This window comes from Silene latifolia, chromosome 6, assembly GCF_048544455.1.
Source record: "Silene latifolia isolate original U9 population chromosome 6, ASM4854445v1, whole genome shotgun sequence".
In the NCBI taxonomy this organism is placed as follows: domain Eukaryota; kingdom Viridiplantae; phylum Streptophyta; class Magnoliopsida; order Caryophyllales; family Caryophyllaceae; genus Silene; species Silene latifolia.
In genome coordinates, this window is record NC_133531.1 from 74,341,998 (window position 1) to 74,362,860 (window position 20,863).

At 37.7% G+C, this 20,863-nt stretch overlaps 1 long non-coding RNA gene, 1 other non-coding gene and 1 pseudogene across 2 annotated transcripts; 2 read left to right on the forward strand and 1 right to left on the reverse strand.

Moving 5' to 3' along the window:
- The first annotated feature begins 690 nt into the window (after nt 1–690).
- On the forward strand, nt 691–9,184 carry LOC141658795 (nuclear poly(A) polymerase 1-like; annotated as a pseudogene).
- A 4,533-nt stretch (nt 9,185–13,717) lies between these two features.
- LOC141588973 (small nucleolar RNA R71) lies at nt 13,718–13,824 on the reverse strand. Its single transcript, XR_012519936.1, has one exon. It is a non-coding gene; the product is annotated as a small nucleolar RNA R71 (small nucleolar RNA).
- A 2,320-nt stretch (nt 13,825–16,144) lies between these two features.
- Nucleotides 16,145–20,089, forward strand: LOC141658796 (uncharacterized). The gene is made up of 7 exons (XR_012549432.1): nt 16,145–16,354; nt 17,157–17,270; nt 17,419–17,533; nt 18,022–18,090; nt 18,185–18,292; nt 18,373–18,448; nt 19,816–20,089. It is a non-coding gene; the product is annotated as an uncharacterized LOC141658796 (long non-coding RNA).
- The last annotated feature ends 774 nt before the right edge of the window (nt 20,090–20,863 follow it).

The window sequence follows — 20,863 nt, forward strand, 5'->3', positions numbered from 1 at the left end:
ATAAACACTAATAATCAAAACCCTAAAAATGGTGGACAAAATAAATTTAGGGCAAATGAATTTAATACATACCAGGATGTTGGAAATGAAGAGAGGATTCCAAATATGTAATCCTTATGAAATTTGGAGTAGAAATGAGTGAATTATGATGAAAATTAGATTAGAAAGGTATGAAAATGGTGTTTTTAGGTTAGAATGTTTTAGAATGTTCAAGGAGGATGATGTTGGACAAGAAAAATAAAAAGGGAAGGAGGGGAAGGGTGTGCCGCCCAAAAGGAGGAGAGAGCGGGATTTTTTTGGCGGAATTTTATTAGTCGGTTTCGGCTCGTTTCGACGATAATTAGAACCGTTTGTCAAATGCAAATTCCGACAATGCCAAAGTTCTTAAACACGAGATTACAAGAAGATTGAGTACTCATATGACCCATTTCCAAAATCGTTTGCCCAATTTTCACAAGAATTGCCATTTTTCCCGATATGCCCTTATTTCGAAATAAATGGTTTTTACATGGTTTAAACTATTTTTAAACATTTTGAAACTATCAAAATAAATACTTTACTTCAAAATATAATAGAATTATATTTCTTTGAATTATTATTACTTCAAATACATTAATATTAAATTTTACTTGATTAATAAATTACTTTCGCAATATAATAAGGGTCCGAAATTACGGGGTGTTACATCCACCCTCCGCCGCCGATGTCCCCTTCCTCTATCTCTGTCGTCGGTCAGTGGTGAAAACCAAGGTTAGCGCTGCTGGTCATCGGGATATAGTTTATTGGAGTTTTCTGTTTTTGGGGTTTTGATTTTTCGTTTCCACTGTGGCTGAAAAATAAAAATTTCGAAGAAGGCGGAAAAATTTACGGGAAATAGCAAAATTGTGCGCGTGATTTAGAAAATCACAAAATTTATTGTTTTAGGTTGCCTTTCAACTATATAGTGTAGATTGAGAGATTTTGTTAGCGAATAGAAAGAATTTTGTTAGGGAATCGAGGGAAAAGTTTTGTCTTTGAGCTATAAATGGCTAGCTATGGAGCGAATGGTATTCGGCCTAATGGACAGAGGTTGGGGATTACAGAATCCGTTTCGTTGGGTGGGCCAACAGAGGATGATGTGATCAAAACTCACGAGCTTGAAAAGGTTGTTTGTTGTTTATTTATGTTGAATTTAGTTAATTAATTATGTTGATATTGGGTTGTTGATTGCCAGCTATAGATATACTTAACCGAGTTTATGGTGGTTTTTTACAGTACTTGGAAAATGTGGGGTTGTACGAGAGTCAGGAGGAAGCTGTCAAAAGGGAGAAAGTGCTTGGAAGACTCGATCAGGTGAAACTGCGTCTTTAACGGGTGTTGCTTTGCTTGTTTGATTTTGACACTTGTTGATTGTGTTTTGTGATGGAATAGATAGTCAAGGTTTGGGTGAAAACAATAAGTCGCGCCAAGGGGTTGAATGATCAATTGGTTCAGGAAGCGAATGCCAAGATCTTCACTTTTGGGTCGTCTTAGGCTTGGGGTATGAATGCTTCTTATATTTAATTAATTGAATCATCGTTTGAGTCTTGAATGATTTAGATTCTCTATCACAAATTACATTGGATTCTTGTATACCTCCTTGCTGACCACCCAAGCTTGCAGCAGTTGCAAGTTGTAACACAACTGATTTACTGGACTTCAAACTTCAAACTTTATAGAGTAAGGCACTTGTGGTATATGTATTAGGAATTGTAGCCTAAGTAACTACATTCCTGATATTATGCCTGGTCTCATTTCGGAAGGCAGAAGAAAGGTCATATTCAGTAACAACTTATTGGTGTTTAGCTAATCCCCCTTGCCCTGATATGTCAATTCTCGAGCACCATCAGAGGTAGCTGCCATGTGATAAGAAGTAGTTAGGTTAGTTTTACAGAATGGCGGAATGACTTCAGATTTATTTTGCTGTCCCTAATTTGACGCCTTTCATTCTGCTCCTAAAATTATGGGCTGGCGATATTAAATTATTAAATACTCGTTATTCCCTCCATTTTGGTCAATAAATTCCACTGTCCAAAATTCCTGTAAGGGAATAGGCAAATGAGGGCTATTGACCAAAATCGTAAATCTGAAAACGTCCCCAACCAAACGTTTGTATCTCGTTTGGTTGCATGTTGGAAATTGCATTGCCTAGGAAGTGATAAATCACGTGATTTTAGAATTCACGTGAATTAGAAAATGTTGTTTGGTTGCATAAAGGAAATGCAATTCATGTAGGCAATCCCACTTACCTAAGGGGACCTAGGTAAGCAACTTCCTCCATTATGGAGGAATTAGAGTTCTAAGGTAATTCTATTTCATGTGAATTAGGGTAACCAAACAAGTTACCCATTTTGCAATTCATGAATTGGAATTCCTGTGTTATTTAATGGGTAACTAAACGACCCCTAACTCCATTTGAAGCTGGTTTGACTGGACAATCACACTTCTGAGTTAGAAAACAGAGGTATTAACATTGTTTATACATGGTATGCTCATATTATGGAAAGCTTGTATTATAGAATCATGAGGGGACAGGATTTCTCAATGCACCTCTTATTATATAGTGGCGAACGCCTTCATGGTTTGATCCATTTATGTGGTATTATACTTCCGTTTTGGCAAATGGGCATGACCTTGGACATTGTAGGATATTGGCTAATTGAAGAAAAAACTAAGTGGATGCTAACGTATGATTAATAAGATTAAAAGAACGTTTGGAAGTTGACCAGCAATAACAATTACATTGGCGTATAGTAGATTAGTAGAGATGAATAGGTAACAACGAGGGCTGTAAACAAGCCGATCTACGCCCGAGCTTGGGGTCGGCTCGGAATTTGGAGCTCCGGCTCGAAGCTCGTCGAGCCTATAAAATTGAAGCTTGAGCTCGGCTCGAGTTCGAATCGAGCTCGTTTTGTTAGTATATTTTGTTCACTTTCTTGCTTTTTGAATCTAATTAAATACTCCGTATAAATATTTTTCAAGACAAATAAGATTATAAAATAATAATGGATAAATTTATTATAATATACCTATAAATGCCAAAATAACATATAATTTGAAATACCATTAATATTAGAGTATAAAAACTATACAAAAAAAAAACTATAAACGAGCCTAAACGAGCTTTCGAGCCGAGCAAGGCTAGCTCGGGATTGGCTCGGTTTTACCCTAGCTCGACTCCAGCTTGAGCTCGGTTTGACCGAGTATAAGCCGAGTTTTGACTGAGCCGATTGCGAGGGCTCGATGAGCTGGCTCATATCTTTTACAACCCTAGTACTAACAACATTTTGTCCCGATTTGAATGTGATATCTCTATTCTTTCTTTTGGCAATTATTAGGGCACATTCCGAGTAGGTATTTTGTTTTAAAGATTGATCCTAGTGTTTGCGAGTTAGCTCTGTTAATCACACTATTTTTTTCGTTGTTAGGTGCATGGCCCTGGAGCTGATATAGATACACTCTGTGTCGGGCCTAGACATGCAACACGAGAGGTAAAAATCGAACCTTAGCCAACTCGTGTGATCTGTTCAAGTATACAATTTGGTGCCCTTACTTTGGGTGTTTCTGGATGTAGGAAGATTTCTTTGGTGAGCTCCATAGGATGTTGTCCGAGATGCCAGAAGTTACAGAACTGCGTGCTGTCCCTGATGCTCATGTTCCAGTGATGGAATTCAGGTTTAATGCGGTCTTTATTGATCTTCTGTATGCAAAGTTGTCTCTTTGGGTGATTCCTGATGTGAGTTCAACCTTTGTATCATTGTTGTTTTCTCATATGCATTATACACTCCCGAAAATCTGGATTCAATGTCATGTATTCTTCGAGTGCATTTTCATTTTTCTTACTACTTGTGAGAAGTTATGGTGATTTTTATGTTAGATTGAACTTGTGAGACTCAAGTGTTTCCCTACAGTAAAGAGAATAGTGTTTTTGGCTCCTATATGAAGTGTGTTCATGTCATGTTATGTCTTTTCCTCGGATGAGTCCTCCTTTCTTTTTCTGAATCTCGTTCTAGTGTGGATTTATTTTCGATAAATCTTGAATTGGGTGGGTCTTATGATGTCTCAGTTGTATCTGAGTCAAGTTGATGTCTACTCTCTTAGTTGTGTATGGTTGGGGAGAGCAATGGGTTTTCTGTAAGCGTAGAATCAAGCCATCGAGCTGAACCTTGTCTTTGCACCAAAGTTCTGTTTGTTTGATTGTTATAGCATTGAGATGTGAAGTTTAAGTAGAAGAAATTTTTTAGGGTACCTTATTTGCACGGATTGGGGTGGAGCTCAAAGATTAAGTAGGATACCGTCATACATCACGTAGACACGGATGACTTTTGTCCACACCACTTTGTGCTCGGCCTGAGACATTACTAGCATCAACTCGTCAAGCACTTTTCGATAAGATGCTATCTGACTTCAATTGGTTAGTTCTAACTTAAAAAATCTAACATTCTTGAAGCACTTCCCCCATAAGTTTTGTATCTTGCTTAATCTGCATTTTGTGCTCTGTATATTACCAACTATAAGGCAGAAATTGTTGGTGGAAATTTGTATGGAAATAAAATTTTAGTGCAACTACAAATAGTTCTCCCCTATGGCATACAAAAGTACATCAGTTAGGGAGCTGCTTGGATATTTATGTTATACGTATGTTCTCTGGTGCATGTTTGCCGGTTTTGTGACTACTGCTTTTCTTTTTAAATATCAGGATTTGGGTATCTCGCAAGATTCAATTTTGCAGAATACAGATGAGCGAGATCATCCGTAGTCTTAATGGTTGCAAGAGTTCTGAGATCAAATTTTGCGTTTGGTTCCAAATATAAATGTATGCAACTTGTGTTACAATTGATTCTATAAGCTAAGGGGGATACTTTATGAATATCCGTTTTTACTTGAGACTTTTTATTGTTGTCAACTTGTCATTGATATTCGTATCTTTCAAACTAGTTCTGTTCAATTAATTTTGTATTGTGTTTTAGAACTTCCGTACAACACTTAGATGCATGAGATTTTGGGCAAAATGTCGTGGTGTCTACTCAAATGTACGTAATAATTTATTTCCTTCTTTTGGAGCCCATAAAAGACATCTAGTTGAGCCTGCTAGTTACTCTTTGTTGTTATTTTACAACTTGAACAGTTTTAAGTCTAGCGTTTTTAGGCTGTTGTTTAGAATCAATGATCAACCGCTGTCCATTTTGTGGTTAGGTTGCTGGATTTCTTGGTGGTATCAATTGGGCACTACTAGTTGGTCGCATTTGTCAACTGTACCTTAATGCATTGCCCAATATGTTGGTATCTCACTTCTTTAGGGTTTACAGTCAATGGAGGTGGCCAAATCATGTTATGCTCCGTGATATTGAGGAAGGATCGTTTGGTCTGCCAGTGTGGGACCCTAGGAGGAATCCCATGGACAGATATCATTTGATGCCCATTGTAACTCCTGCGTACATGAATTCTAGCTATAATGTCTCATCCAATGCTCTAAGGATTATGATGGAACCGTTTCAAAGGGGCCATGAAGTTTGCGAGGTATTTTTTTTATGTTTTAGGGTGGTGATGTGGCCTAGCTATTGTCTGTGGCAGCATTTCCTTTCTCTGATGTCGGGTGTTTTATTTTTTTTTTTTTTTTTTTTTTTTTTTTTTTTTTTTACTACTATCGCCAGTTTTTTCTTGGAGGAGGCTCTATGTTTTGGTTGTATGTTATCTCTAGATTCTATTGTTCAGATTCTTTGCCCATGTTATCATGTAGTTGGATGTCTAGTTATAGAGTCAGCTTGCTAAAATGGTACTCCCTCCTATTCACTATATTCTTCCCCTTTCCTTTTTGCACAATAAATAAGAAAATGAATTTAGACCACACAAAATACACTACCCCACATGCAATTTAATTTAGACCACACAAATCAACCTAAAAAGGGAAATAGGGAAGAAAACCCGAATAATCCGAATAAGGAAATAGGGAAGAATATAGTGAATAGGAGGGAGTATATTGTTTTTGCATAATATGCTATCAAACGTTATTATAGTCCGTCATCAATCATAACACATTCCCTGATCTGTTCAGTTCGGATTCTGTCTGTTGCTTTTATGCTATGATCCTGTTGTGCACTTGTACTTCTTTCATTGTCTTCCTCTCATCATGTGTGTTTTAGTGGTAACTTCAAGACATACTCTTGTAATTCTGTTGTTTTTTTTTTTTTTTTTTTTGTGAACTCCGCCTGTGAGTGTTTTCGGGCATTCACTGTCGGTCCCAAGCCCAGATAAAGGAGGAGGGTTGCTGTAGGTTTGTGGCAGCCAGCATAAAAACTTAAGTCACATTTTATGGACATGAATCAGAATTTGAACACCGTTGGGGCGTCTCCTCAGAAGCGCGCTTCTTAGACCCGGGTGTAGTGTAATGGAGTGGGTATTGTCATTGATAAAGATTATATCGATGATGTGGTAGAAGTATCGAGAAAGAGTGATAGGATTATGAGCATTAAGCTTGTAGTCGGGGATGACTGTTATAAGTGCTTACGCACCTCAAGTAGGATTGGATGCTTCTTTTCGACGAGCCTCTGGGAAGATCTAGATCTAGAAGAGGTTGTAGAACGAGTCCCTATTGGAGAGAAATTGTTCATTGGTGGTGACCTCAATGGGCATGTAGGTACTAGTCGAGTTGCCTTCGAGAGCTTTCAAGGGGGTTTTGGTTTCGGGGAGAGAAATGAAGCGGGAAGTGACATTAGATTTTGCTTTCGCAGATGTGACTCACAAAATTAAGGCGGGATGGTTGAAATGGAAGAGTGCTTCAGGGTTTTTATGCGATAAAGATAAGCCCCAAAGATTAATGGGAAAATTTTATCGCACGACAATTAGGCCTGCCTTACTTTACGCGGCTCCGAGTGTTGGGCCGTGAAACATTGTCACATTCAAAAGATGAGTATGGCGGAGATGCGTATGTTGAGGTGGATGTGCGGCCATACAAGGAAAGATCGTTTAAGGAATGAGGTGATTAGGGAAAAGGTGAAAGTGGCGCCAATAGAGGACAAGATGATGGAAAACCGACTAAGATGGTTTGGCCATGTGAAAAGGAGACCTATGGACGCACCCGTTAGGAGGTTGGAGACCTGGGAACAGAAAAGGTTGTTAGGGGTAGAATGAGGCCAAAACAGACATGGTTGAGACTCAGTGAGTGATATAGCACGATATGAGATTTCTCGGGCTTGATGAGGGAATGGTGACGGAGAGGGCACAATGGAGGGAAATGATACATGTGAATTTTTAGTATTTGACGTTATTTGAAATATTTAATGTTTTTTTATTTAATTTTTAAAAAATGTATTTGTTCTTTTCGGTTTTATTACACCTTTTTACCAACAGCTTTGCTATATATTAATACTTGGTTCACTTTTAAGGTTTTCCGAACCCTTAAGTTTTACTTCGCTTTTCAAAATCGTTTTAATCTTTATTCACGATTTAAATTCTAAGTTTTTATAAAAGAAATTCGGACTTCGATTTTAAAACCTTAAGTTTACCTTCTTTTATATTATGTTTCACTCCCCTTTTGTTTTGCACTTTTTCTTTTTTATAATTTCACATTTTGAGGTGTGTGTTCAACCATGGACGGTTCTGAAGGATGATTCATGTCAGCCGATTCCAAATCATTTTGGGATTGAGGCTATGATGTTGTTGTTGTTGTTGTTTTGTGATGCAGGTTTACTTTTTGCTATGCAGAATCATCCACTTGTGTTTTCAACACAGGAATTATGCTGTGTATAAGTATATCCATGTTCCATTGTTGTATCACATGTATACTTTTTTGTAGTTCCACCTAAGGGTGATTCTGTACGCTTTCAGGAAATGGAAGCCAATAAAGCTGACTGATACACTATTTGAGCATCATCCCTTTTTTGAAGCATATAAAAACTATCTGCAGATAGACATCAATGCAAAGAATGCTGATGACTTTCTAAATTGGAAGGGATTGGTTGAGTCTCGTATTCGTACGCTTACTTTGAAGGTAAAGAAAGAGTGGGCCTAATACTTCAGCCAATTCTAATTTGATTTTACTTCCCTTTTCTTTCCTGACATTCTGCTGTTAACATAACAGATAGAGAGACATACGTACAACATGCTTCAGTGCCATCCACACGCCGGTGAATTCTCCGATAAATCCAAACCTTTTCATTGCAGTTATTTCTTGGGGTTGCAACGTAAGAAAGAGATTCCAGCTGGCGAAGGGGAGCAGTTTGATATAAGAATGACTGTGGATGAGTTTAAACAAACAGTAAATATGTATACTCGCTGGAAACCTGGGATGGAGATCCGTGTAGGCCATGTGAAAAGGAGAAATATACCTGCTTTTGTATTCCCTGGGGGTATAAAACCTTCCTGTCCTACTAAATCATCTAGTGAGAGTAGGCGGTTTGTAGAGGGCAACTCATCTGTCAGCGCTATGGCAGAAGCATCAGAATGTAAATCCATTTCTGATAAACCAGATGATGGGAAGAAGAGAAAAAGGGAAAATGACAATATGATAAACCTGGAAACCTTTGAAGCCAATGGATCTTCACAGATAAGTTCCCTTAAGACTTTACCTGCTCCTGCAGTTCCATCAAAATTCAATGAGGCAGAGTCGTTGGCAATCGAGAAGATTATGTCTGGCCCTTATGGTGCCAACAAAGAACCTGTTCCTGAGCTAGATGAGCTTGAGGATAACTTGGGAAAAGCAAATCAAGTTGAGTTTTTCGAAAATAGCTCCGAGCCGTCAGACGAGTCTGCTAAGTCATCTCCAGTTATTGCAATAATGAATGGCGCTACTGCTGCTCCATCCACTTCATTTGCTACCGAGGATTTGGAGGAGCTTGAGGTCTCATTCTGTTCCCAAATCTTATTTTTTCCAATGTCATACCAGTGAACTATGATACATTGTATTCTGCTTTAGGAACTTGGAGTCATGTAGTCGTCATCTCTACAGTGGTGGTTTTTAATCTATCCTTCAAAAATTGATTCTGTTTTTTTTTTCTTTAAGCTAAAATCTGGCAAAAGCAAATTTTTTTTTTTTGAATTATAAAAATCTGGCTATGTTACATCATGATCAGTTTCTTTGGCCTTGTAAGCGTATTTCCTAAACTTGTAGCTTTTATGTTTACTAGTTTGTGGTTCGCACCCTATCGGGCGCGGTATTCTATTTGTTTCCGAAACTGTGTGACGCCTTCATTTTCAAACTGCATGTTTTTGCATCCATGTGATGTGGTTATATTTTTTTTTTGGTTACAAGAAGCGGGAATTACCCTAAAAAGATAACGGAAGGGAAATAAAAAGGAAACATAAAAACAAACCAAAAACAGAGGAAAGCTAAACAAACTACAAGGAACATGCTAGGTAGTATACGAGGGGACCATCCTAGGCCACAATACTCCACTAGTGTCCTGCTGCATCAGACGGAATAAATGCTCCGGCGCTTCATCCGGTTCCCACACTATCAGTCGGTGATTTTGTCTCACACCCACATTTGCAAGCCAATCCGCACATACGTTTGCTTCCCTATAAATATGATGTATAGAGCATTTTCCTATTTAAAGTAATTTGTGATGTGGTTATCGGAAGAACAGCTTACTTTCACAAATGCTTTGAAACCAAGATTTCACCTTCACTTGAAAATGAAGATGCTGCTGTTGTCTGGAGTTTGAAGGAGGTAATCTCTGAAATTAACAAGTTGGTAATTCATTTGATTTCAGCTCTGAAGTTGTATACGTTTTTTTTTTGTTTCATGTTTGTTTTAATTGCTGTAATGCTTCTTCTAAAGTACTGAAACGATTAGACTACTTGTCAAAAAACACATTGTTTGATTACCGTAAATTAGTTGTTGGTTTTGTTTGTTCTCGAAACACATGTAATGTAAGACCGAGAATGGACAAATTAAGAATAGCTGATTATAATTTAAAACACCATAACTCTTAATTTGCAAAAGGTTTCAAAGCATAAACGAATAAACATTCCAGGCATAATCGTTCACTCCTAGATGTCGGGTTACGCCTAATCATGGTTTTTACTTCCAAATTCGTGAACAAACGGATGTTAATTGTAACGGTTATCTTCTTCATGAAAGCATAAACAAAATACTTAGTTCGTTTCATGTAGTATCTGAAACTGTAACTAAACTAAATAATTACCCGCAACATCTTGAAGATTTTGCCAAACACTATGGTAATGCGTTTGGTACCTGTGTTTCAGCCATATTTCCCTTAAGCTTCAGGCACCTATTCTTGATGTTTTCACAGACAAGGGCAGCGATTTCATGTTTATCCGGTACATAGTTTGCATCTATGACTTCGATGTTGTAGATAGGAACTAAGTTTTCTATGACTTGCTCGGCAAGTTCCTGAACAGCTCTAGTAGAAGTGGTAGCTGTGTTGCTAAAGGTTGCTTCTAGACCCTTGTTGCTGTTGTGGTGGGTTATAGTGAGCCATGCTGTGAAGCTGCAGGGGGTGTGTTCGACCACTTTTGTTCCAGAGCAGTTTAACGATAATTTCCTGGTAACCTCTTGCAATGTTTGCATGAAATCGATTTGCACGTAGTTGAGCTCGTGCATTTCCTTAAATTCAAATTCATGTTCCATTGATAGCTTTGGTCCCCTTTTGAAGCCGTTCTAGCTCCTGTCGCTTAAGGCGCCATAGGTTTGTCAACCTTTCACAATTTTCTTGTCTAGCAGCTGTGACATCTTTCACGTAAATACCGTACTTTTTAATTAGGTCGTGGATTGCGCATTGTGCGGCTTTCTCCATAGAATTCTCAAGTGTCATAGCTTGTCCGCCCAAGTATACCCCTTCGATTGTGTTGTTTATGGTTCGCACAGTAACTGAACACTTTTTTCCAACTGTTTCAACAATTTCGTATTCTGGAACTGGTAATCCAAGACATTGAGTGATGGTTAACAATAGTGGCTGGAAACGAATACTTTGATTGTTTCTGCGTCCATTCCCTATTTCAAGAACTTGTTGAATTAATTTCGAAGTTATCCATTAACATATACATTGTTATGCGGCTTAATAAAACTAACCGAAGTATGATATAGAATTGCTGCAATAATGACTACAACTTTCTGAATTTTAGACAATTAGTAAGAGGTTATCATGTACTTCAGATTTCTAACCATAAGTTTAGATTATGAGGCCATTCCCAATCCATTGCTGAAGGCCTTAGCTGAATGGCCCGAAACAAAATTTGATTATTTCTGATTCACAAATTGTTTAATAAGGCGGTCTTATACCATGAGACCAGCCCATTAAGCATAAGCCCAACAAAAAAAAAATTCAATCCCAATACCCCTGCAAAGAAACAAAATCCATCTGTCTAAATTTTTGGATGGTGATCAAAGAACGATTAATCCCACAAACTGCTTCTCTCCAAATAAAAAAAAATCACTTATTGTCTTCAATCAAAAATCGCCAGTGGTGATTATACTCCACGCCTCTTCTCTGTAGACCATAGTTAGGCCCTTTTTCTTTCGCTTATTTTCAAATTTATTTCGATTCAAATTATTCTTATTCGATTCGATTCGATTCGATTGATTGATTAATTCATTCACTCCATTCGATTCGATTGATTTCGATTCACTCCATTAAGTTCAACTCATTTCAGCTTTACTCATCTTAAATTTAATAGTTATTATTAATTTTGTTATCAATAATTCTATTTTTTTAATATTATTATTCTTTATTATTATTATTATTATTATTATTATTATTATTATTATTATTATTATTATTATTATTATTATTATTATTATTATTATTATTATTATTATTATTATTATTATTATTATTATTATTATTATTATTATTATTATTATTATTATATTTAATATTATTGTTAATAATAATGTTATTAATAATTTATTTATTATAATTACTATTATTATTATTATGAATATTATTATTAAAATGAATAATAATGTTATTAATGTTAATGTTGTTGTTGTTGTTGTTGTTGTTGTTGTTGTTGTTGTTGTTGTGAATAATAATGTTATTAATGTTAATGTTGTTGTTGTTGTTGTTGTTGTGAATAATAATGTTATTAATGTTAATGTTGTTGTTGTTGTTGTTGTTGTTGTTGTTGTTGTTGTTGTTGTTGTTGTTGTTGTTGTTGTTGTTGTTGTTGTTGTGGTTGTGGTTGTGAATAATAATGTTATTAATGTTAATATTATTATTATTCTTGTTGTTATTATAATTATTATTGGTATTATTATTATTAAAATTAATAACATTTATTATTAATATTATTGATGGGGCACGCTCAACCGACTTGACCCACTAGCCAATACGGGGTCATACAAGTCAACACGCTTGCAAACATGGTTACGGATTCGCTTGATACCCTACGAACCACGAATCGTTAAAAGCGAATTCTATCAAATTGATTACTAAAAATACATATAACACATTTGATGCGTGTCATTTATATGATGTTTTACACCCTATTTTTGCACGCATTTCAGAGCTCAATTATGTAGTTTTATGCTACTATTTGCCCCATTTCGTCTACTTTCGTATTTTTATGTAATATTGCAGATTTATGCGGAAATGAGTAGATATTGAGCTAAATCCGTCCCCGAGTACTGTGCATTGCATTTGACGTGAAGTATTTACTCAAGGAACGAGCTTGGTGCGCATTTCGAGGCCCGAAAGACAAATCCACGAGAATTTAGAAGTCAAGTATCGCTACTTGATCGATCGATCACGCTTGCTTTAGTCGATCGACTAGATCACGAGTTCCGATGAGCTCTTGTTTAGTGAAGAGCATGATCGATCGCGCCTTGTGGTCGATCGACCAAGCCGCTAATTCTGACGTGAATAAGAAGATCGAGAATTAAGAAGCCCATTGTACATTAGGTTTTGGAATAAGAACTACGTTATATTCCTATATAACGTAGCTTTAGCATTCAGAATAATCATCTAGTTTTCATCAAGCTTTAATCCAGTTTTTATTCAGTTATTAGGGAACTAATTAGGGTTTTGCATTCGGGGTTTTAATCATTCAATACAATTTACTTTTGCATTCGATTTTGATCTTCCTTCTTGCTTTTACGTTTCTTATTATGCGCAGGTCACATGTGGTGAATTATTACCGTTCAATCCCGAGATTGAGAAGACTTTGCATGAATTGAAACGATCATCTAGAGTATTGCCGATAGAGGAAGAGCTGAGTACTCTGTCCAGTTACTACGAGAGCGAGCTATTTGAGGAGGATCCACATTCATCTCCTGTTTCCACTTCTTCAGCTGAGACCGTCACATCTCCGTTTTTCCAAATCATGGTCAAGAAGCGAGTATAGCCAAATCTGATCACTGCGGCCGACAACTGCGAATCTTTACAAAGGATTCGCATTACCAGGGGAAGACATAAAATTCGAGCCGAAGCCTTCTTATATTAACTTATTCGAGCCGAAGCCTTCTTATATTAACTTGGTTGAGAGAAACCAATTCGGGGGAGCTGCAAATGAAGATGCAGCCAAGCATATGGAGACATTCATAGATTATTGCTGTTCCATATCCCCACCAACTGGTGTGACCCAGGACCAGGTGAAAGAGACTATGTTTATATTCTCTCTTCGAGATGCTGCGAGGGAGTGGTACAGAGACCTGGATTGAGCTGCTAATGGGATCACTGACTGGAATTCCTTGGCCCTAGCATTCTACAAGAAGTATTTCTCTGCCTCGAAGACTAATGGCATTAGAGCTCAGATCACGAGCTTTAAACAGGGTCCTGATGAGAACTTTCATGAGGCGTGGGTCTGTTTCAAGAAACTGGTGCGAACCATTCCGCATCATGGGTTCGAAAAATGGAGTCTATGCAATCAATTTTATAATGGGCTCTATGACGATCAGAGAGCTATCCTGGATGCGGCAGCTAGTGACAGATTCCAGGAGAATGTTGGAGAGACTAAGGGGTGGAAAATTATTGATGATTTGGCCACCCATAAAGCTGAGTACGGGAATTCCAGGGGAAATCAAAGGAGGAGTGCTGAATCCCCTTCTATAGCTGCATTAGAGGCTCTTACGGCGAGGTTTGATAAATACGAGTTAGGAGGAGCTTCAAAAGGAGGGATCTATCATGTGAATGCTGTTTCAGACGGTCCTTTCGTTTGCAAGAGATGTGGCGGAGAAGGACTTGTTTCAGACAACTGTCCTAATCCCTATGAGTCTTGTGCTGCCTTTCAACATTATAGGCAGACAAATACTTATTTTGAGCCGAATACCCATCCTAACTTGATGTGGAGTAGCCAAAATGTCCTGAATCCAACTCCACCTCCACGGCAGCAGCAGCAACAGAATTATGTGCCCCCTCATAAGCAGCAACAGTTCCAAAAGCCTCTGTATGTTCCTCAGCAGCAGCAGCAGTCCCAAGGTTTCGAATTTGCCGAATTGAAAAACTTGTTGCTGAAAGAGTCTCAAGCTAGAGAGGCCGGGATGAAGATGTTGGAGAGCCAAATTGCTCAATTGGCAAGCAAGAATACAACTCGAGCTCCGGGATATTTACCGTCGTAGACGGATCAAAAGGAGACCCTTAATGCTATTACTTTGAGGATTGGGTTTACCCTTGATGGGCCCGCTATGATCGAGGACATTGCTGAAAAAGATGAGGCGGAACCGAGTATGAAGAAGGCTGGAACGAACAGTGGAAAGAAAAAGACGATTACCAGGTATATCAGTCGATCGAGTGATATACCCAGTCGATCGACCAGTCCGCGAGATACGATAGCTTCTGTCAGATGTCGATCGATCAATCGACCAACATGGTCGATCGACTGACAACGCTGCTGATGGTGAGTCTTTTCGTCCTCCAATGCCCAATAACTTGAGGGACCACTTGTTTCGGGGTACGACTACTCCGAAAATATTGAGGCAAGACCCGAATGCTGATGGGTCAGTCCCGGTTCCGAAATATGGCCCGATGTCGATTAATGGTTCATTTTTGAGACGGTCTGAAGAAGGGTCAAGCTACAACAAGGAGAAGGTAGTGGATTTTCAGCCTAAATCCACCGATGTCGGCATGAGAGATTTAGAGGAGAGGGCTAAGTTACTTCTTTCAGCCCCTTATCCAGAGAGATTGGTGCCGACAAAGGAACAGGTATCGTTTAATAAATTTGAAAATGTTATTCGTAGCTTAAACGTACAAGTTCCTTTTCTTGAGTTAGTTAATCAAGTGCCTGCTTACATGAAATTTATGAAGCAACTTTTGTCTAAGAAAAAGTCACTTGAAACTGTGCATACTGTCGCACTAACTGAGGAGTCATGCTCTTATTTGACCCACACTGCACCCCATAAGCTAGAAGACCCAGGTAGCTTTTCCGTTCCATGTAGTATTGGCACCTTTTCTATTGAGAAGGCCTTATGTGACCTAGGAGCCAGTATTAGTGTAATGCCCTTGAGTCTTGCCAGGAAGTTGAAATTGACTAGGTTTGCAGTTACCAACATGACAGTACAGATGGCTGACCGATCTGCGGTCCAGCCTATAGGAGTCTTAGAGGACATTTTTGTGCAAATAGGAAAGTTCTTTTTCCCTGTTGACTTCGTTGTACTAGATATGCCCGAGGATGCCCAGATTCCTATCATATTGGGTAGACCATTTCTGCACACTGCTGGTGCAGTTATAGATGTTGGTTCAGGGACTTTGACCTTCAAAGTAAGGAAACATTCTATTGTGTTTGCCTGCATGACTAAGAAAAAGACCTCATGTGGCCAGTCACTTGTAATACAGTTTCTGAGAAGAAATCTTATTTTGTGCTTCCTGATATGCCTGTCTCTATACCTGTTTCTGCTATAACACCTCCGCCCCAGACTGGGAGCAAATTGGAGGAAGATTCTTCTGTTTTGGACATTGTAGGAGCTGCACTACTACAATTTAAGGCTACGAGAACGCTACTTAAAGAACGGTTGATAACGGAACTGGTCTGTTTGTTATTTTTAGTTTGGGCGCGCATATATGAGTCCAAAAGAGAACGGTTGTGTATTCAAATTGTGCTTGTAAATTAACAAAGAGAACGGTTACGTTTGACCAACCGTCTTAAATTAACAAAGAGACCGGGTAATATCTAGAACCGTTTTCCTTAAAAAAAAAAAAAAAAACAAAGAGAACGGTCCATTTAACTGACTGTTCTATTTGTAAATCCCTAAATATTAAACATGCCATTTACACTTCTATCTGTTTCATTGAAACACAACCATCATCGTTTTCGCCCTAGGTAGCACGGTTTGATTTTCACTCGTCTCTCCCTTTGTTGTCCGTGGTCGCTCGTACTCCGGCCACCACCTCGTTGTCCCTGATCGCTCGCCTTTCATCGTTGCCGATTGTTTTTGCTGATGGTAAGACCATTTTTCACTACTCTTCAATGTTAGCTTTAAGACCATTGTTTTTGCTGCTGGTAATCCCTAAATACCCCGGTTAATTCATTGAATTGCTACCTTTAAAACAATATCCATGGCTTAAAAATGGAAGCCCCTATGTATAAATAATTTAATGTATGGTGATGTTAGGGTTTAGTATTTGTACAGTTGTACCAGGCATATTCATAATTTGTTTGTTCATACCGACTACGGAGTATAATTTTAGACGGTTATAGGGGCTTGGTGTTTGAAGCTATGGTGATTGCAATATAGGAGTTTAGTGAATTTGTCACATGTAGTGGCTGGGATGGAGATGATCAGGGGACCCTGTCATATTTCTTAACTCTTTGCCTCTTTAATTGCTTGTTGCTAGTCTGTTTAGAATCATGGAGTACGAAAAAAATGCTAACCAGAATATAATGAACTAGGGAAGCATTTAATAAGAGTTTTGTACATTGATCTTCCATGGGAGTTATCGAGTTGTGTATAAAACAATGTAAAATTACAACATTCAGGTTAGCACTGCCTCCGAGGCTCCGAATAAAAATATTCAGGTTAGCACAGGTTTAAGTGTTTGATGTTTATACTCGGGTTTGAGTGGCAACACGTCTGTTCAGAAATGTTCAGCATTCACCCTTACTCTAGCAATAACTTTAAGGTTTTGTATCACTTTAGCTCAGATTGAGTTATCCAGCCAACTTTTAAGGCTGTCTGGTCTGAGTAACTGTATTTGACAGCATTTTCAGAAGTTCCAGTAGTTGATGAATCATGTATCTTGCAGGTGCTTATGGAAACGCTTCCAAGTTATTATCGTCATCTCGAAAAGTACAGTAAATCTCTGCTAGCCAAGTATTATGGCCTTCATGCTTCAAGGCCAGGCATTGGGGGTGAAAAGGTACACTTATGCTGAAAATAAAATCCTAGTATCAGTTCATGTAATGTTGAGACGTTGCCTAAGTGAAGTGTTGGATCGGTATATGTTAAGCTCTATGTGATCAGTTTTGTAATGAAAGATGACAACGTTAAATTTTATGTAAATGCAGGTGTATTTTGTTGTTATGGAGAATCTATGACAAACAGAACTTCAATTAACTTTAAGGACCCACATTTTGATCTGTGTTTCTATATTGACTCTTCAACTCGGTGTATACTATTAGAGTAAGCTTACTTAACTCTCTGTTGTTTTAAGCCTCTTACTTTACCAGTCAGGAAACATGTAGGAAAAAATCAGAAAAATAGATTAGATGTTCGTCAGTTCTTATATAGTCCTGTTACGTAACCGAACAAGGAGTTTGGGTAAGACCGTCTTATAGTACCACCTTATAATCCTTCGGACGTGGTGTGAACTCTCCAACCAGAAAATTTCCCGAAACTTTGAGTCATCATCCTGTCATACTGTAAGAAACAATGTCAGACTTGACAGCACTAGCCTACCCTGAAATTACTAATTTTATACAAAACCTTGCTAACCACACCCCAAAGAAACCCCGAAGGCCCTGAACTAACCATTACTTGAAATGGCAGAACATGAATCACTGTTTGTCGGTCTAATCCTACCCGAGAATTGCAATAATCTAATGAGCAGCTTGGAGTGATATGAGAATTTCTAACCATGTAAAGCATCTTTCACTAATTTACTCTTACAGTCTGCTACTTGGAGTACATATAGAACCCCCATCATCCTGAAAACTTATATTTGCAGCTTATCACGAAAGGTATACATAAACTTTCCCCTTTTCAAACTTCTTTTTATTTATTTCTGGATAAATACGTGAAAATATTCTCATTGTTCGCTTTTTTTAATCGAAGTGATCATTGGATGTTGGCGGCTATTAGTCCATCTGAAAGTACCGTGTATTAGTGTGATCCTGCTGGATGTACGGAGCCTCGACAATTTTTCGTGAAAACAGTTACTAGGTAAATCATGTATATTTGATATTATTAGTGATTAGAATTATGTTTGAAGTGACAACTAATTTACGTTAAATGAAATATAGAGCCTTCGAGAAAAGAAACTCTATCGATCCACTTGCCGAGTTCGAGGCAAAATCACTTACATGGAAATTAATTAAGGTATATCTTTTATATTGTCAATATTTATTATTATAGTATATTTCAATCATTGTTTTTTTTTGCCATAACTAAGGAGTAGACGATATAATATGTATGTATATCTCATTACCTCTTGGGAGCGTATTATGCGGATATTATGTTTGTCGATATATGTTGGAGCTTATCAAAGGAAGATATATTAATATTACCCCAAATGTATGTTTTATTTTCTTCATTTCAATCATTTTCATCTCTCTGTGTTTTCTCATTTCCATCTTAGTAATTGTTTTACTTTTTTTCGGGAAAGTTAAGCGATTTATTAAACTCAAAAGAATGTTATATTTACAACTCTTCATATAAACCAATACATCATCAAAGAAAAACACCTATTATTACGGAAAAACGATCATTGCAACTGTTGAAACCAGCTTATATGGTTATATATCACGCTGAGGCCTGAGAGAGCAAACTGACATTAAGCCTTTGAAACCTTGACTTAATATCCTTCATAAGCTGCTATACCTTCTCTGAAGCTTGGACCCCCTGCCATTAGAATACCAATGTACCAAATTCTGCATCCTGAGCTGTATCCCCAGATTCTGTTGTAGCAGCTTGGAGCTCGTCTGAGTATACATGCGAATAGAAAATGCTATCTACGGATTTAAAGTTTGTGTGACTGTGTAGCATTAAATCCGATAAATCTTTAGTGGTAACTAGTAAGGCGATATGATAATAATTATGTGTCACAAAAAATTATTAACTTATAGGAACACATTAACTTTACTGATCTTTGAATTGTTCTCAAATCTATAATAATAGCAAATCTAACGAGGAGATCTAACATACAATTTTATAATACTTGGTTGGAAAGATATTGATAATTACTAATTAGAGGCTTGGAACAAGTAAGGTGCACTTTGCAACTCATCTATTTGTCAAAAATTGAAATTAAGTGTGAAATTCTAGTTTCTATATTTCACCATTTTTAACTATGAACTCCCTTATCGATTTTATTTCTTGTGTTTACTAAGTGATCATAAAATGTTATTTTTATTTTTTCTTACATAATGATAAAATAAGTGAGTATGATCCTCTGGTTCAGCACAACAAATCTCATATAGAATTCCAGCATAAGAACCCCCAATCAACCTTAGGACTGCCGTTCCTCAACCATTCATAGCCATCTTTCATAGTGTAATCATTATCAGTGTTAAGCCATCTATTCTTAATGTATGCTTACTTGAAAATATGCATAATGTGGGTAATTCTCCTCTATGACCAACTACTGTCAAGAGGAGCAATATAGTCCGTCCAATCTGCATAATTGTTTTACTTTACACGTCATATATAATGTGTTAACTAAATTTTCGGGTGTCTTATGTATATAGTTCATGCTTAATGCCCCAACGACATATACGGTTGAGCAAATTGACGAGATGCGGAATATTTGGGCTGAATTTACCCTCCATTTTAAGCCCAAAAGTAATGGTGGATGAAGACGATGATTACAGTTTCTTGATGGTCAATTATTTTTGCACTTGGATGCGACTAAGTAATGAGGATTGAAGGATTTTTATTTATGTTTTGTACGTTTAAAAACATGATACGACTTTGTATATTTTTTGTTTGCACGTTTCAAATTAAAGCTCAAGGACTTTGTATATTTATGTTTTGCACGTTTCAAATTAAAGCTGAAGGTTTTTGTTGCGTTAAACATGCTGGAGCTTATGAATTGTAATGCAGGTTTAATTCTAATGAGCTATACGATTCAGTCGTGTAGGGGTTACGATAAAAGCAGAAATATTTTTAAAAAAATGTCAGGATCAAAGAGAACGGTTCCTTGTAAAAACTGTTCTCTTTGAAATTAACAAATAAGACGGTTCTATCACTCACCGATCTCTTTGAAAAGGTAAAACAACGGCGCCAAATATCTCGACATCTTTATCAAAGAGAGCTGCCTTATCAAAGAGACCGGTTATCATATGAAACCGTTCTCCATGATATATCAAAGAGCACGGTTATGGAGCGCAACCGTTCTGATTGTAGTTACATAGAGACCGGGTTGACTTGATTTCAACCGTTCTCTTAAATAAAAGAGAACGCTTGGCCACAGGACGGTCCAAAGTAGCTATAAGAACGCTTGGCAACCGTTCTCTTTGATCATTTTTGTAGTAGTGCTGGTTTGGGGAAGGAAGAGCCGCATGTTGCTCCAACTGTGACGGAGCCAGTCGTTCAAAGAGGTGGTCTAGGATGTCTTAGCTATGGCATAGATGAGGAGCCCGATGATGAGCCAGTCAAAGAAACGGAGTCCGACTTGGATTCTGATGAGCCAGAAGAGGTCATTGATTGGGGAGATGCTGAAGCCGTTGATCCGTTGAGTTTAGCGGATGTTGGAGTTGAGAAGAGTGCAGCTGAGGAGATGAGCACTGTAGAGGC